Raw genomic sequence first — 10,810 nt, 5'->3', positions numbered from 1 at the left:
GCTAACAATGAACACTTTCTTGTGACTGTAAATATTCTATATTTTAAAATTTAAGTTGACCATTTTGTAATTAGTTGAGAGGTCCAACGGCCTGCATACTATTCTGCATTTGGTTAAATTAAATTTCAAACTTTTGTTGTCATTGGTAGTTTACTTATGTCAGCTAACAATGAACACTTTCTCGTGACTGTAAATATTCTATATTTAAAATTTAAGTTTAAGTTGACCATTTTGTAATTAGTTGAGAGGTCCAACGGCCTGCATACTATTCTGCATTTGGTTATATTAAATTTTAAACTTTTGTTGTCATTGGTAGTTTACTTATGTCAGCTAACAATGAACACTTTCTTGTGACTGTAAATATTCTATATTTTAAAATTTAAGTTGGCCATTTTGTAATTAGTTGAGAGGTCCAACGGCCTGCATACTATTCTGCATTTGGTTAAATTAAATTTTAAACTTTTGCTGTCATTGGTAGTTTACTTATGTCAGCTAACAATGAACACTTTCTTGTGACTGTAAATATTGTATATTTAAAATTTAAGTTGACCATTTTGTAATTAGTTGAGAGGTCCAACGGCCTGCATACTATTCTGCATTTGGTCATATTAAATTTTAAACTTTTGTTGTCATTGGTAGTTTACTTATGTCAGCTAACAATGAACACTTTCTTGTGACTGTAAATATTCTATATTTTAAAATTTAAGTTGACCATTTTGTAATTAGTTGAGAGGTCCAACGGCCTGCATACTATTCTGCATTTGGTTAAATTAAATTTTAAACTTTTGTTGTCATTGGCAGTTTACTTATGTCAGCTAACAATGAAAACTTTCTTGTGACTGTAAGTATTCTATATTTAAAATTTAAGCTGTCCACTTTGTAATTAGTTAAAAGGTCCAACGGCCTGGCCTGCATACTATTCTGCATTTGGTTAAATTAAATTTTAAACTTTTGTTGTCATTGGTAAATTACTTATGTCAGCTAACAATGAACACTTTCTTGTGACTTTAAGTATTCTATATTTAAAATTTAAGTTGACCATTTTGTAATTAGTTGAGAGGTCCAACGACCTGCATACTATTCTGCATTTGGTTAAATTAAATTTTAAACTTTTGTTGTCATTTGTAGTTTACTTATGTCAGCTAACAATGAACACTTTCTTGTGACTGTAAATATTCAATATTTTAAAGTTTAAGTTGACCATTTTGTAATTAATTGAGAGGTCCAACGGCCTGCATACTATTCTGCATTTGGTTAAATTAAATTTTAAACTTTGTCATTGGTAGTTTACTTATGTCAGCTAACAATGAACACTTTCTTGTGACTGTAAATATTCTATATTTTAAAATTTAAGTTGACCATTTTGTAATTAGTTGAGAGGTCCAACGGCCTGCATACTATTCTGCATTTGGTTAAATTAAATTTCAAACTTTTGTTGTCATTGGTAGTTTACTTATGTCAGCTAACAATGAACACTTTCTCGTGACTGTAAATATTCTATATTTAAAATTTAAGTTTAAGTTGACCATTTTGTAATTAGTTGAGAGGTCCAACGGCCTGCATACTATTCTGCATTTGGTTATATTAAATTTTAAACTTTTGTTGTCATTGGTAGTTTACTTATGTCAGCTAACAATGAACACTTTCTTGTGACTGTAAATATTCTATATTTTAAAATTTAAGTTGGCCATTTTGTAATTAGTTGAGAGGTCCAACGGCCTGCATACTATTCTGCATTTGGTTAAATTAAATTTTAAACTTTTGTTGTCATTGGTAGTTTACTTATGTCAACTAACAATGAACACTTTCTTGTGACTGTAAATATTCTATATTTTAAAATTTAAGTTGACCATTTTGTAATTAGTTGAGAGGTCCAACGGCCTGCATACTCTTTTGCATTTGGTTAAATTAAATTTTAAACTTTTGTTGTCATTGGTAGTTAACTTATGTCAGCTAACAATGAACACTTTCTTGTGACTGTAAATATTCTATATTTAAAATTTAAGTTGACCATTTTGTAATTAGTTGAGAGGTCCAACGGCCTGCATACTATTCTGCATTTGGTTAAATTAAATTTTAAGCTTTTGTTGTTATACCTAAACACAGACCCTTTCCTCACTACAACAGAAGGAGAGATAGAGCATGTTTGCTCTATCTCTTCTTTTGGTGTTATTTTAAATGACCTTGACCTACTTACAGGACTTTGAAAACATCTTGGAAAAAATATAAAAACGGTAGTAGTGGATCTGCCTTGTATATGTTTGAATCCGACCGGGCATATATTCTAGCTAGGGACCGACTATCGCTAGTTAATTTACATAAGCAGGTGCAGCGTTGTTCTACCCCCACCACTCAACCCGAGCGTATAAAAGGGCTGCGAGCAGACGGATGATTGTCAGTCTTGCACAACCGGTGAAGCTGACCGGATGGGCAAACTGGCTATAGACGAGACCCTTAATTTAGAGTTGGTACCACTCTAACCTAAGGTTCTGGTCACCTAGTACTTATATTAGAAGCATGTTGATTGTAGTATTTGTTGGCTTGTAGTTAGAGGGTGTTTTGCGTATTTGTATTTTTGGTAAGGGTGTTGTATTTCTTAATTATGTGATGTTCCATTTCAGGTATCAAATTAATTAAGTCCCCTATTAGTAATTTTATTTTCAATTTGAGTTGATCATTATATGTTACAAAGTTCTAAGTGACATTAGTAAGTTGAAAACGTTCACACAAAACAAAAAAACATGAAACCAATAATAAATTCATGACATAGAGTTCTCTTTGACATACACAAATTTTTTATGGAGACAGTTCGTTGACTGCGCTGCTCCGGCTATTGCTAATGAGTCATTGATCAATACCATGAGGACAGTCCGTTGGCTGCGCTGCCTCTGATCAAAAAGACTGTAACATTGGTCTTAAGCCAATTCAGACTTACACACAAACACGAAAATAAAACAAACACTAAGTTCCCCCACTACAACAAAATGAGAGAGATGACATTCACACATTTTTATGGAGACAGTTCGTTGACTGCGCTGCTCCGGCTTTTGCTAATGAGTCTTTGATCAATTCCATGAGGACAGTCCGTTGGCTGCGCTGCCTCTGATCAAAAAGACTGTAACATTGGTCTTTAGCCAATTCAGACTTACACACAAACACGAAAATAAAACAAACACTAAGTTCCCCCACTGCAACAAAAAGAGAGATGGAGCCAATTTTTGCTCCATCTCTCCTTTTGGCAATATTTTTAAATGACCTTGACCTACTTACAGGATTTAGAAAGCTTCCTTATAGTACATTATTGGGAACCGAGAACAGTTCTTTTAAGTTAACACCAACGGACACAAATTTTCCCCCCAACCACAAGCTTCCCCAATCCAACCACAAGCTTCCCCCTCCACTTGAGTTTTGCTATAAAAGGAGGTTTGCTTCGCAGGCAATCATCATTCAATGGTCTGAAGTAGTCCTAGCTAGCTGAGTCAGCTCAAGTTACTATTCACTGTTTCATTTGTTATCATGGCTTACCTTAGAATTCCCACTAGACCCTCGAAAGTAGTTTCTTCATCTTCAAAGTCTCTTTCTCGATCTATTTAAATTTCATCGCATGCGTCAGATCCAAAATTGGTTCTTCGAGAAATACTACAGTCAGAAGGTGCAAGTCCTGGAGCAGAAGAACAATACACCTTCCGGGCCAGTGGTGATCAATCTCCTCCGCTGATAGAAATATTGTCTTCATCTTCATCTTCACAATCAAGCTTGTCTTGTTCATCTACTTCGGAGTCAACCTCGTCTGATTCATCTGCATCTACAAGCTCTTCCTCATCCTCTGACTGCACTGTTGCTGATGTTCTAATAACACCTACTGCCACTAGAACTGCATCTCCACCTCCAACTTCTACACCATGTATTTCTCCCTTGACAACTCCACCTTTACAATTCACTATCCCACGACCCATCATATCTCCCATAAACGACTCCCTACCAGCCACTTCCAAATCCTTTGGCCACTTACACACTTCTTCTTCAGATAAGTGTAAACAATTAATTGCTGAAAGAAGGAGAAAATTTGCACACACCCTCTCCAAGTGTCGATATGTTTTTAAAAAGGGTGTTAGTAAGGGGGAACACTGTGAAAAGGTGTGTGTTTTGAATAGTGATATGTGCTCCATTCATTCAAAACACAATAAAAGCACAGAGTCTTCCAATAAAATTAAAGATCTTCCCAAAGCCATCCGGGTAAGAAGAATGAAAAGGTGTACGAAATACGTCTTTGTCAGATGTGTTTGGTTTAATAACATCATTATAAAACGTAAAGATACAGGAGAGCATTTTTCTATTAGATTACCAAGAGATGTTGTAAACCCTAAACATCCGAAAAGAACTGATTACCTTATCCGGGATGATAAAGGAAGATTGTCTTGGAAATCTTATATTTCCAAGATCAAAAAGACACGGTAAATTTTTCCTTTTACCATTTTACATTACCAAAGATAACAAAGTAAATTCAATTTTTCCAAATTCTTAAAAAAAATGTGTGAGCAATTTGTTTAAGTCTGATACATCATGTGTAAAAACATGCTGCAGAATTAAATGAATTGTTCACTCATTTTATTTATTATCTTGCAATGACCTTGACCCACTTCTTAAACTTAGAAATGTCTGCAAAATTTTAAAATAATGATATCAATTTCCTCCACTACTAAAATTAAGGTGGTTGGTTTAACCCCACCCGCTTACCCCCACTAGTACATAAAGGTATAAAAGACGCTTGATATTACACATGATTCATTCTTAGATTGGAGCTAGCAAAAGCAAGTTTAACTATGAATTCCCCAGCTACAATAATAATTAAAAGAAACTTAAAAACCCTTCAAGAAGCATTTGCATTCAGGGGAAGTTTAGAAAAATATTTAAATCATAGTGTGACATGTCAATTTACTTTGTGGAAGGCAGAGAGAAACATCTGGAACTCAGAAGCAAACGGGTTAAAATTAGAATTAACTGATGTACGATTTAATAAAATAATTCGAAGGCTAGTGGAAATGTTAGATAAAGGCTATATTGTGACTGCCACATTCTACATAAAACCAAACCGCAATAACTAAAAACAAAATGGGGTAAAGGTTAAGGGTGGGGGTAAAGGTGAATGGTGGGGGTTTGTCTATATAACATGTTTGCTGAGGTACAATCAGTTACTTCAGATTTACCACTCTTGTACATTATGTCTCCTGTGGACAATATTTTCCCAACAACTTCTTTTTTTTAAACCTTATTGGAAAACATTGTTTTTGAAGCTGGTTCAGAGGAAGAAGACATAGACTTGGAGGAAGAAGCTTTATCCGAAGAAGAGTTGGAATCGGATGGTGAAGAAAATTTGGAAGTATTGACAGATGAAGAGTTAGATGAAGAAGATAAAAGTGTCCTACTTGTTGAAGATTCATCATCTACTGAAGAGATGGTATGTTCAGAGAAACTTATTGAGCTAAAGGAAACACCTACAACAAGTCATATAATGTTTAGTGCAATGTTTAGAAGTAGAAGACGTTTGTTTGACTTTGACTCTGACTCTGATAGTGTACAAAAATTAAAATAAATGGGTGGGTTGGGAGTTTGTTTTGCAAATCATCAATTTCCAAAACAAATACAGTAAATTTTCTATTTCTAAATTGGAATCTTTGAAATATTTTTAATATCTTTTATAACCTGATAATCATAAAATTTCAAAGACATAGTAAATCAGCTTTTTCAAAATGTTGAAAAAAATGTCTGAGCAATTTGTTTAATTCTGGTATATCATGTGTTAAAACATGTTGCTGGGTTAAATAAATTGTTCACACATTTTTTTATTATTGTACAATGACCTTGACCTACTTAAAGGATTAAAAAAATTCCATGGTTCAACAATAAGGGAAAATCTATATATCTAATTCCGTAAGCCCAAAATTTTACAATGAAATTGTGAGCGAACAGGAGGCAGTAGAAAGCTGGGAGAGGTCTCATTGAAGAGGGCTGGGCTTGAAATTTTGGGGAAAATTATTCATTTTTCTTAATTATGCACCAAAAGGTTGTTATGGAATAAATTAATTCACATTTGAATAGCATGGGAATCAAAGTCATGTCTGCTTTGTTTACTTTAAAACATGTGGTTTAACTTTATTTAAAGCATATGGTAATTTGTAATATGTACTGTGTATACTATTATCAAAGATTATATGTAATCTTTGCTATTATGAATTGCTTAAATAGACTTTTTCCCAATTTTAAGGGTCTGGATTAGTTAATGGAGTACGATTGGTTGTGTTAGGCATGTCTGAAAAAAGTGTAAAGTTAGAAGGAATTACTGGAGTAGGCAAAGGAAACATATTTTTCATGCCAAAAATAAAACTAATATCTACCGATCCTAATATGCTGTTTAAATTTATAAGGATTCAATTCCAATTGCGATTCAGCTTTCGCTATTACTAAAAGTAAAGCGCAAGGCGAAACTTTCACAAAAGTTGGCAATATTATTTAAGTTTACCCAGTGGTCAACTTTAAGTTGTTTTTAGCCGGGTAAAGCGGCCAGATGATTTTAAAATACTACTAGAACCAAATAAAGACCAAGGAATCGACCATAAGGATACTGTAAAACAGAAAGATTTTGCATTCTACAATTTGGAGGATCACATTACCTCTAAGTGCTTTTTCAAAGTAAATTTGTCTATATTCAAAGAAATATATATATATATTTAATAAATAGTCATGAAAATTACTATTGAACAAGTTCCTTAGTTGTATTATGATTAGAAATTTTATATTTATATTTATTTATTTATATATATATTTATAATATATTTATATGTTTATACCTATAAACACACCGCATGAACAGTCCTTTGGAATTTTTATTTTAAACAGGGCAGACATCAAAATGCTTTATGCAGCTATGTAATAACTATCATAGTATAACAAATAAAAATGTTCAACAATAATTCAAGGTAGAGGATAACTCATGAGACTAATAATTTGTACAAAATATTTACTAAAATAATAGGGGCTGTTGCCCCTACAAGCCACTAGTGTTATCTATTTCCCCCACTACTATAAAGTAAAGTGAGGTGTGGTCTACCCCACAACTATATGTAGGTATAAAAGAGGTTTGATATCCCGCATTAAACATTCTTATTTTTGGAACTCGCAAACGCAAGTTTAGTGAAGATGGATAAAAAAAAAGATTAGACATAATGAAAGAGAAAGAAGGAGGGTGCTGAAGCTTAACGAAACGTTTGAAGTATTAAGAACCGTATTTCAAGCGGAAAAAGGAACGCCTAAAATTCAAATTATAAATTAAGCAATTGAGTGAATAAGATTTTTAGAAAAGGAAGTTGAAGAAGCAAGAATGAGGACTGTGGGAGAAATGAAAGAAGCTAGTGCTATAATTAATTGATAACCACGTTGAAAAATTAAAAGAAGATGATGATGAAAAAATGCTGTCGGACATGATCCAATTAATGAATGGTGAAATGGAAGAGCGAATTCTGTCGGACATGATGGAGTTCTTGGATAGTGAAATTGACGAAGAGTACTAACAAACAAAAAAGGGGATGTGGGTAGGTTGGGTTTGTCTTGGAAATCTTAAATTCCAAGACCATAACACAGTAAATTGGGGCTTTTCCAAGTTTTTAACAGTAAATAACTTTTTTCCAAATTTTGAATAAACAAATGTCTGACCAATTTATTTAGTTCTGGTATAACATGTGTAAAAAACGTGTTTCAGAATTAAATGGATTGTTCACACATTTTTTTATTATCCTGCAATGACCTTGACCTACTTTAGAAAGTACTAAGCAGGAATAATTAGTAAAAAAGAGAAACTACCTTGTTTTCCCATAAATATGTTTCAAAGTTGGAGAAAAGCCTATATCTATGTTAGATTATAAAAAAAGCTGGGGAATGGGCTGATGTTATCAATTTAATAGTAGTAGAGGGGAGAAAGAGGGGAGGGAAGGGTATAAATAGAGGTGGATGTTCATACCTTTCATCAGTATGTTGCTGCTTCATGAATAGAGAATATCTACAACATGCTACGCTGCGCCATTTGTCAAGCTACATTTGAGGATGAAATAGATCTTCTACTTCATGAAATAGTCGATCATCCTACAAATGAAGAGGAATTGGAAGGATATCAAGACTTGATTGAAGAATTGTATAAAATAGGACAAGGAGAAGAAGAACCCAAACCATCCACTTCAAGAAATACAGGAGAAGAAGAACCAAGACCATCGACTTCAAGAGGCCAAGAAGAAAAAGACCCGAAATCATCCACTTCAAGACCAAGTGTTATTCATTACGCACCTAAACTTTCAACTTCACCTTCAACTGCTACATCTTCAACAAATGTGGAACTACACGCTCATGCTCTACCAGGTAACGTGGTAACACATTTCAAAATTGACAATGCCACATTAAAATTGGATGAATTTATGTTTAGTGCAAAAGGACTAGTAATTAAAACGCTGCAAAAATAATTACAAAGATTAAATTAAAGTTTGGACTATTGCTGGATGCTATGTTTACCAACATGCAAAATGAAACATCACCTAGAGGATTTTTAACAAAAAACAGAACCATTATGTTTGCCTCAGATATTGAATTAATTGTAGATGCATGTTTTGAAGAACTGTTGACAAAATTGCAAGAACATGAAAGCAGAGGATCAGGATGGACTGTATTGAACATATCGGGCTTGGATGTAAGAGTGCATAAACATGGATATAGAATGAGAGGTAGTAGCTTTATTCCTCTACCCAAGAAAATTGCTAACACTCTATCTTGTGTAAATGTACAAAATAATGATACTGAATGTTTTAAATATTCAATTTTGGTAAAATATATCAAAATCAATCATCCAGAAAGGGTAGGTAGAGTAAATGAAAAAAATAACTTCAAATAACTTTTCTACATGCTGTAAATATGTCTCACATTTTTATTATTTATGTATACTCATCAAATATTCTCCCCAAATAAGTAAGTGTAGTGAATCAAAGTTAAATGTTGCAAGTTATAGTAATTTTTTAATTGTGCATCAGAACATACGTAGCCTTAGGCAAAATTGTAATTTGTTGTTATCTGAATTAAGTAGTAAGGAATTTTTTCCTGAGTTTATCGTATTAACTGAAGTGTGGATAGATAAGAGTGAGCTATGTTTCTATGAAATTCCTAACTATAAGAGTTATATCAAATCAAATGATGAGAATAGAGCTGGAGGTACTATTGTTTATATAAAATCAGATATTGAGTTGATTAGTTGTGATTCAGTATATTTTCAGTTGGCAGATTTATTAAAAGTAGAATTTAAATTTAATACACAGATTTTTTGTATGTTGGCAGTATACCGGTTACATGGTTACAATAAAGATTTATTTGTAAATGAACTAAATGCCTATTTTGATAACAACAATAACTTTAAATGTTATAAAAATGCCATTTTGGTAGGAGACATAAACTACAATTTGTTAGAAAATAATAGTACAAACGATAGTTATATTACGATTCTTTCTGTGAATGGATTTGAATGTCTACTTCATGAACCTACGAGAATAACAGATAACACTGCAACATTAATAGACCATGTATTCATGAAGATAGGAAACAAAATTGAGACTAAAGTTAATGTAGAGATAAGTCATGCACCTGATCACTCAATGATAGTAATAGATATCAGTGTAGCTAATGATAAGACATGCTTATCAGCTAATTGTGTTGACCCTCCAATTTATAGAACTGATTATAGGAAACTTTTAACTCAGCTTGATAATGTGGATTGGCAGGATGTTTACTCAGATCAAAATCCTTCCACTGCTTTGGATACTTTTCAAAATAAACTGTTGGAAATTATGGTAGACAGTATCAGTTGTGGATTCTAAAAATAAAAATGTTTTACAAAAACTAAAGCTATGGATAAATAATTACATATGCATGAAAATTAAAGTAAAGCATAAGCTCTATGAAAAGGTTAAAAGTCATCCAAATAATGAAAAGTTCAAATGTTATTTTAAAAAATATAGAAACAAATTACAAGTTGAAATTAGAAAATTGAAAAATAGCTATTATGAAAATCTATTTGTAAAATGTAATGGTAATTCTAAGAATACATGGAAAGTCATTAATGATGTAACGGGTCAAAAGGTTGTTAAAAGAAAAATCGAGAGTTTAAATATAAATGATTGTAAAATATATGATACTAAAAAAATTTGCAACGAATTTAACAGATTTTTCCTGTCCGTTGTCAATAATTTGAATATAAAAAAATAAGCCAAACTTTTTTAATGACTGTAATTTTAAAACATGTTTCACTAACACACTATCTTGTAGGTCTATATTTCTACATCCAGTAATGGCAGAGGATTTAGATTGTGCTATTAGATCACTAAATAATGGGACATCACCTGGTATAGATAACATTAGTACAGCTGTCATAAAAATAATATATCCTAAGGTAGCTAATGTTTTATTATATTTAGTTAATTTAAGTTTCGAAAAGGGCATTTTCCCAGATAAATTAAAAACAGCTGTGGTGATTCCCTTGCATAAAAGTGGGTCACCTGATGATTGTAACAATTTTAGACCTATATCTCTTTTTCCTACCTTGGCCAAGGTATATGAAAAGATTATGAAGAAAAGACTAGTTAATTTTCTTGAGAAAACAATTTTTTTTAGTAAAAATCAGTTTGGTTTCAGAGAGGGTTTGGGAACATAATCTGCGCTTAAATATTTCATGGATAATGTTTACAATGGGTTGAATGAGGGGAAGAAGGTTAGTGGGATTTTT

This window comes from Macrosteles quadrilineatus, unplaced genomic scaffold (assembly GCF_028750875.1).
Source record: "Macrosteles quadrilineatus isolate MER2022 unplaced genomic scaffold, UCM_ALF_1.0 Scaffold_1__1_contigs__length_201487025, whole genome shotgun sequence".
NCBI classification, from domain to species: Eukaryota; Metazoa; Arthropoda; class Insecta; order Hemiptera; family Cicadellidae; genus Macrosteles; species Macrosteles quadrilineatus.
Note: the sequence above shows the minus strand (reverse complement) of the source record.